This window comes from Schistocerca cancellata, chromosome 2 (assembly GCF_023864275.1).
Source record: "Schistocerca cancellata isolate TAMUIC-IGC-003103 chromosome 2, iqSchCanc2.1, whole genome shotgun sequence".
Lineage (NCBI taxonomy): Eukaryota > Metazoa > Arthropoda > Insecta > Orthoptera > Acrididae > Schistocerca > Schistocerca cancellata.
In genome coordinates, this window is record NC_064627.1 from 527,397,431 (window position 1) to 527,403,430 (window position 6,000).

The 6,000-nt window shown below is 45.9% G+C and overlaps 1 protein-coding gene across 3 annotated transcripts in view; it reads right to left on the bottom strand.

Annotated features, from left to right (window-relative positions):
* Positions 1-5,751, bottom strand: part of LOC126162072 (phenoloxidase 1-like) — a 243,090-nt gene extending 237,339 nt beyond the window's left edge. For 2 of the 3 annotated variants that reach the window (XM_049918338.1, XM_049918340.1), the window contains exon 1: positions 5,531-5,751. The gene's annotated coding sequence lies outside the window, so the exon portion shown is untranslated. Of the gene's footprint in view, positions 1-3,765; positions 3,885-5,530 lie in introns of those variants that run through there. The other variant, XM_049918339.1, reaches the window with a different exon arrangement.
* Positions 5,752-6,000: the final 249 nt, after the last annotated feature.

Below are 6,000 nucleotides of genomic sequence, written 5' to 3' on the forward strand. Positions count from 1 at the left end.
ACAGGTGACATCGAAAATGCCTGGAAACCAACATTTTCGCAATGAAATGACGGAATCTATGTCCATTTTTAATATCACACGTATTCTGATAACAGGATATCTTTTTCAACACAGCAGAAATGGACTCTCGTGGAGCTGTTTTTGATTATTGCTACCTTCCTAGTCGTTTTCAGGATAATCTGCTCTAACTATTTTGTGCAGTTTTGACCGTAAAACGGTGAGACCTGGTCTTGGTTGTGGGCTCTCGTACTATAAAAGTAAGACGAGGACTTTACATCCGAATACGCTGGTTTGTTTTTATTTTATGATTTTGTGTGCTTTTGAAGGGTTAGTGCAGGGTTAACGCAGACAGCCAGATGACGGAAGCTTGACTTCCAAAACGTGTTAGAGGGGATTACTTGTATAACATTAGCGGTCGTATGTTAAATTTATTATGTCTATTACCTTCATAATTACAACGTCCGGTCTGCAGATATACAGGGTGTTACCAAAAGCTACGGGCAAACTTTCAGGAATCATTCCTCACACACAAAGAAAGAAAATATGTTATGTGGACATGTGTCCGGAAACGCTTACTTTCCATGTTAGAGCTCATTTTATTACTTCTCTTCAAATCACATTAATCATGGAAAGGAAACACACAGCAACAGAACGTACCAGCGTGACTTCAAACACTTTGTTACAGGATATGTTCAAAATGTCCTCCGTTATCGAGGATACATGCATCCACCCTCCGTCGCATGGAATCCCTGATGCGCTGATGCAGCCCTGGAGAATGGAGTGTTGTATCACAGCCGTCCACAATACGAGCACGAAGAGGCTCTACATTTGGTACCGGGGTTGCGTAGACAAGAGCTTTCAAATGCCCCCATAAATGAAAGTCAAGAGGGTTGAGGTCAGGAGAACGTGGAGGCCATGGAATTGGTCCCCCTCTACCAATCCATCGGTCACCGAATCTGTTGTTGAGAAGCGTACGAACACTTCGACTGAAATGTGCAGGAGCTCCATCGTGCATGAACCACATGTTGTGTCGTACTTGCAAAGGCACATGTTCTAGCAGCACAGGTAGAGTATCCCATATGAAATCATGATAACGTGCTCAATTGAGCGTAGGTGGAAGAACATGGGGCCCAATCAAGACATCACCAACAATGCCTGCCCAAACGTTCACAGAAAATCTGTGTTGATGACGTGATTGCACAATTGCGTGCGGATTCTCGTCAGTCCACACACGTTGATTGTGAAAATTTACAATTTGATCACGGTGGAATGAAGCCTCATCCGTAAAGAGAACATTTGCACTGAAATGAGGATTGACACATTGTTGGATGAACCATTCGCAGAAGTGTACCCGTGGAGTCCAATCAGCTGCTGATAGTGCCTGCACACGCTGTACATGGTACGGAAACAACTGGTTCTCCCGTAGCACTCTCCATACAGTGACGTGGTCAACGTTATCTTGTACAGCAGCAACTGCTCTGACGCTGACATTAGGGTTATCGTCAACTGCACGAAGAATTGCCTCGTCCATTGCAGGTGTCCTCGTCGTTCTAGGTCTTCCCCATCGCGAGTCATAGGCTGGAATGTTCCGTGCTCCCTAAGACGCCGATCAATTGCTTCGAACGTCTTCCTGTCGGGACACGTTCGTTCTGGAAATCTGTCTCGATACAAACGTACCGTGCCACGGCTATTGCCCCGTGCTAATCCATACATCAAATGGGCATCTGCCAACTCCGCATTTGTAAACATTGCACTGACTGCAAAACCACGTTCGTGATGAACACTAACCTGTTGATGCTACGTACTGATGTGGTTGATGCTAGTACTGTAGAGCAATGATTCGCATGTCAACACAAGCACCGAAGTCAACATTACCTTCCTTCAATTGTGCCAACTGGTGGTGAATCGAGGTAGTACAGTACATACTGACGAAACTAAAATGAGCTCTAACATGGAAATTAAGCGTTTCCGGACACATGTCTACATAACATCTTTTCTTTATTTGTGTGTGAGGAATGTTTCCTGAAAGTTTGGCCGTACCTTTTTGTAACACCCTGTATAACATTAGGAAATAAGATAGTCTACATTGTAACACAATCGTCGAAACGTTACTTCCTTTTAATCCACGGAGCTTGCATGGTATGGCGCGGTCCACGAAACTCCCATGGCAGCGCGCAGTCACCTAATTGTCAGTACGCCTACGTCATTAACCAGTGCCCTGTAGCAACCCAGCTGCTTTCAATAGCCTCTCAGACTGAAACACCCCCGACTGAGTTCTGGTATTGTTAGCGAACGAATAATGTAGCAGCCTAAAATTTTTATTTAAATTACCGTGCACTAGTGGATAAATGCTAATTGGTTTTGACCGCTGCGGGAGATGTTTCAGTCGGATTTTGGCTGCTTAGTAATGCTTTCTTCGATGAACAGAAGTTTTTGCGTTAATGAATGTCACGAAAGTGTGCACTACCTAAAGTTATACATTCACATTAACCACAATTGGAGACAGCCACTACCATTGTCATTTACTTCTGTTCGCGGCTAAGCCGATACACTATGTGATCAAAAGTATCCGGACACTTGGCTGAAAATGATCTACAAGTTCGTGGCGACCTCCATCGGCAACGCTGGAATTTAATATGGCGTTGGCCTACCCTTAGCCTAGATGACAGCTTCCATTCCCGCAGGCATACGTTCAATCAGGCGCTGGAAGGTTTCTTGCGAATGGCAACCCATTCCTCACGGAGTGCTGCACTGAGGAGAGATATCGATGTCGGTCGGTGAGGCTTGGCACGAAGTAGGCGTTCCAAAACTTCCCAAAGGTATCCTATAGGAGTCAGGTCAGGACTCTCTGCAGGGCAGTCCATTACAGGGATGTTATTGTCGTGTAACCTCTCCGCCACAGGCTGTGCTTTATGAACAGGTGCTCGATCGTATTGAAAGAGCAATCGCCATACCCTTATTGCTCTTCAACAGTGGGAAGCAAGAAGGTGCTTAAAACATCAATGTACGCCTGTGCTGTGATAGTGCCACGTAAAACAATAAGGGGTTCAAGCCCCCTCCATGAAGTACACGACCACACCATAACACCACCGCCTCCAAATTTTACTGTTGCCACTACATACGCTGGCAGAAGATGTTCACCGGGCATTCACCATACCCACACCTTGCTATCGGTCCGCCACATTGTGTACCATTATTCATCACTCCACACAAGGTTTTCCTACTGTTCAATCGTCAAATGTTTACGCACCTTACACCAAGCGAGGCGTGGTTTGGCATTTACCGGAGTGATGTGTGGCTTATGAGGAGCTGTTCGACCATGAAATCCAAGTTTTCTCACCTCCCGCCTAACTGTCAAAGTACTTTCAGTGTATCCTGATGCAGTTTGAAATTCCTGTGTGATGGTCTGGATAGATGTCTGCCTGTTACACTATTCAACTGTCGCCGGTTTCTGTCAGTCAACAGACGAGGTCAGCCTGTACGTTTTTGAGCTGTTTGTGTCCCTTCACGTTTCCACTTCACTATCACATCGCGAACAGTGGACCTAGGGATGTTTAGGAGTGTGGACGTATGATGCAAGTGACACCCAATCACCATTTATGGATACCTGGCAGTAGGGGGCAGCACAAGCCACCTAATATGAAAAACGTATGTTTTTGGGAGTGTTCGAATACTTTTGATCACATAGTGTACATGACAAATGAAGGTGGTCTGGTAGTGGTAAAAAAGGAAGAAAAAAAAATGTTTGTTTCGTGAACAACTCACCTTACTTCTCGACGTAGTCTCCTTTGCGGGATACGCACTTGGGCAGCTTTTTCGTCCCATCGGAAAAATAGGTGCTGTCAAACGCTGCAGCCGGCCGCGGTGGTCTAGCGGTTCTGGCGCTGCAGTCCGGGACCGCGGGACTGCTACGGTCGCAAGTTCGAATCCTGCCTCGGGCATGGGTGTGTGTGATGTCCTTAGGTTAGTTAGGTTTAAGTAGTTCTAAGTTCTAGGGGACTTATGACCTAAGATGTTGAGTCCCACAGTGCTCAGAGCCATTTGAACCAAGCCAAACGCTGCAAAATAGTCGTCAACTGCAACTATCACATCTTCATTTCAGGAAAATTTCTGCCCAGCAAGCCAAAGTTTCAAGTTTGGGAACGGGAAGAAGTTGCCTGGGGCTAAGTCTGGTAAACAGGGTGCATGACGAACAAGTTCAAAGCTCAATTCTAGCACTTCCGCCATTGTTATCGCTGTTGTGTAGGTTGGTAGATTATCCTGGTGAAAGAGGGTGTCAACCTTGGTCTTTTTTCAGCCAACGTAGTTTCAGACGATCGAACAATGAAGCATGATAAGGCCCAGTTTGGTTATGCCTTTTTTCAAGTAATGTACGAGGATTACTCCTTGAGAATCCCAAAAAATAAGCGTGGCCATTACCTTACCAGTCTTTTCCATTGTTCTTACTACCGTTTTGACTCTGGGGTTTAATGATGGATCCGCGTTTCATCAACAGTCACAAATTGGGGCAGAATGTCTCACCGATTGCGATAAAACATCGCCAAACATTGTGTTGAAATATTGTGCCGGATGCTCTTTTGGACGACCGTGAGAAATCACGCACCCGCCAATTCTCTGTGCTGGATATTATGCACTCATTCAGCTGAGATGCCCATAGTCTCAGCAATCTCTTGGATGACACATATTTTCTCAATGGCTTTCTTTGTGGTAACATCAGTTGGACGGACAGAGCGCGCTTCGTCTTCGGCACTTGTCCGACCACGTTTAAATTCGCAAATGGTCTTCAATGACGGTGCAGAGACATCGTGAACTTCATATAGTTCTCAGAATGAGATTTTCACTCTGCAGCGGAGTGTGCGCTGATATGAAACTTCCTGGGAGATTAAAACTGTGTGCCAGACCGAGACTCGAACTCGGGACCTTTGCCTATCGCGGGCAAGTGCACTACCAACTGAGCTACCCAAGCACGACTCACGCCCCGTCCTCACAGCTTTACTTCTGCCAGTACCTCGTCTCGTACCTTCCAAACTTAACAGAAGCTCTCCCCCAGGCTGTGGCTAAGCCATGTCTCCGCAATAGCCTTCCTTTCAGGAGTGCTAATTCTGCATGGCTCGCAGGAGAGCTTCTGTTAAGTTTGGAAGGTAGGAGGCGAGGTACTGGCAGAAGTAAAGCAGCGAGGACGGGGCGTGAGTCGTGCTTGGTTAGCTCAGTTGGTAGAGCACTTGCCCGCGATAGGCAAAGGTCCCGAGTTCGAGTCTCGGTCTGGCACACAGTTTTAATCTGCCAGGAAGTTTCATATAGTTCTGTTTTGATTTGTGCAGCAATCCAACACTTCAAACGAAAATGTTTAATAACAGCCCGAAACTCGGTTTTCTTGCAGTTGACACACCGACCAATTCAGAAAAGCTGTCAAAAATGAATTCTACGCTGAACATTGTTGATACTCTTTACACGGTCCTTAGGATAATCAAGCTTATCAACCACGAAGGCGCAAGAAAAATGTTCCAATCCTTAATTGAAATTTACCAACCTCGTATGTTGCGATATCGTCACACGCAGTTGTAGCAATCTGTACACGTTATCCTCACTGCTATCTATTGACCGGAGCGGTAGGCGCAAACGCATAATATCGGCACTCCGTATTTTTCACCACATTTTGATGAAAACACGTTATCACTAGCCAGCATATTTCGAGTTTCTGGGTGTCAGCCTACGACGATGGGGATACATTCTCATCCGGTATGCTATTACTCCTCCAGCTACGCTATTACAACAACTTAATCACTCCACACTGCTCTGCTGCATCTCTCGTGCTACAATATCACTCGCTTGGCGCACTCGGTTCTTGGCTATCGATTCTTGGCCTGTCCTCGACCTGTGCGAGTAAAATATGCTTATCTTTGAGTAATGGACTGTGGATCCCTTAAAAGATCTGACCACTGGAATGGAAAACGGACACCGCAAACAGTCAATACACCGCCCTTAAGCGATTTCTAGCAT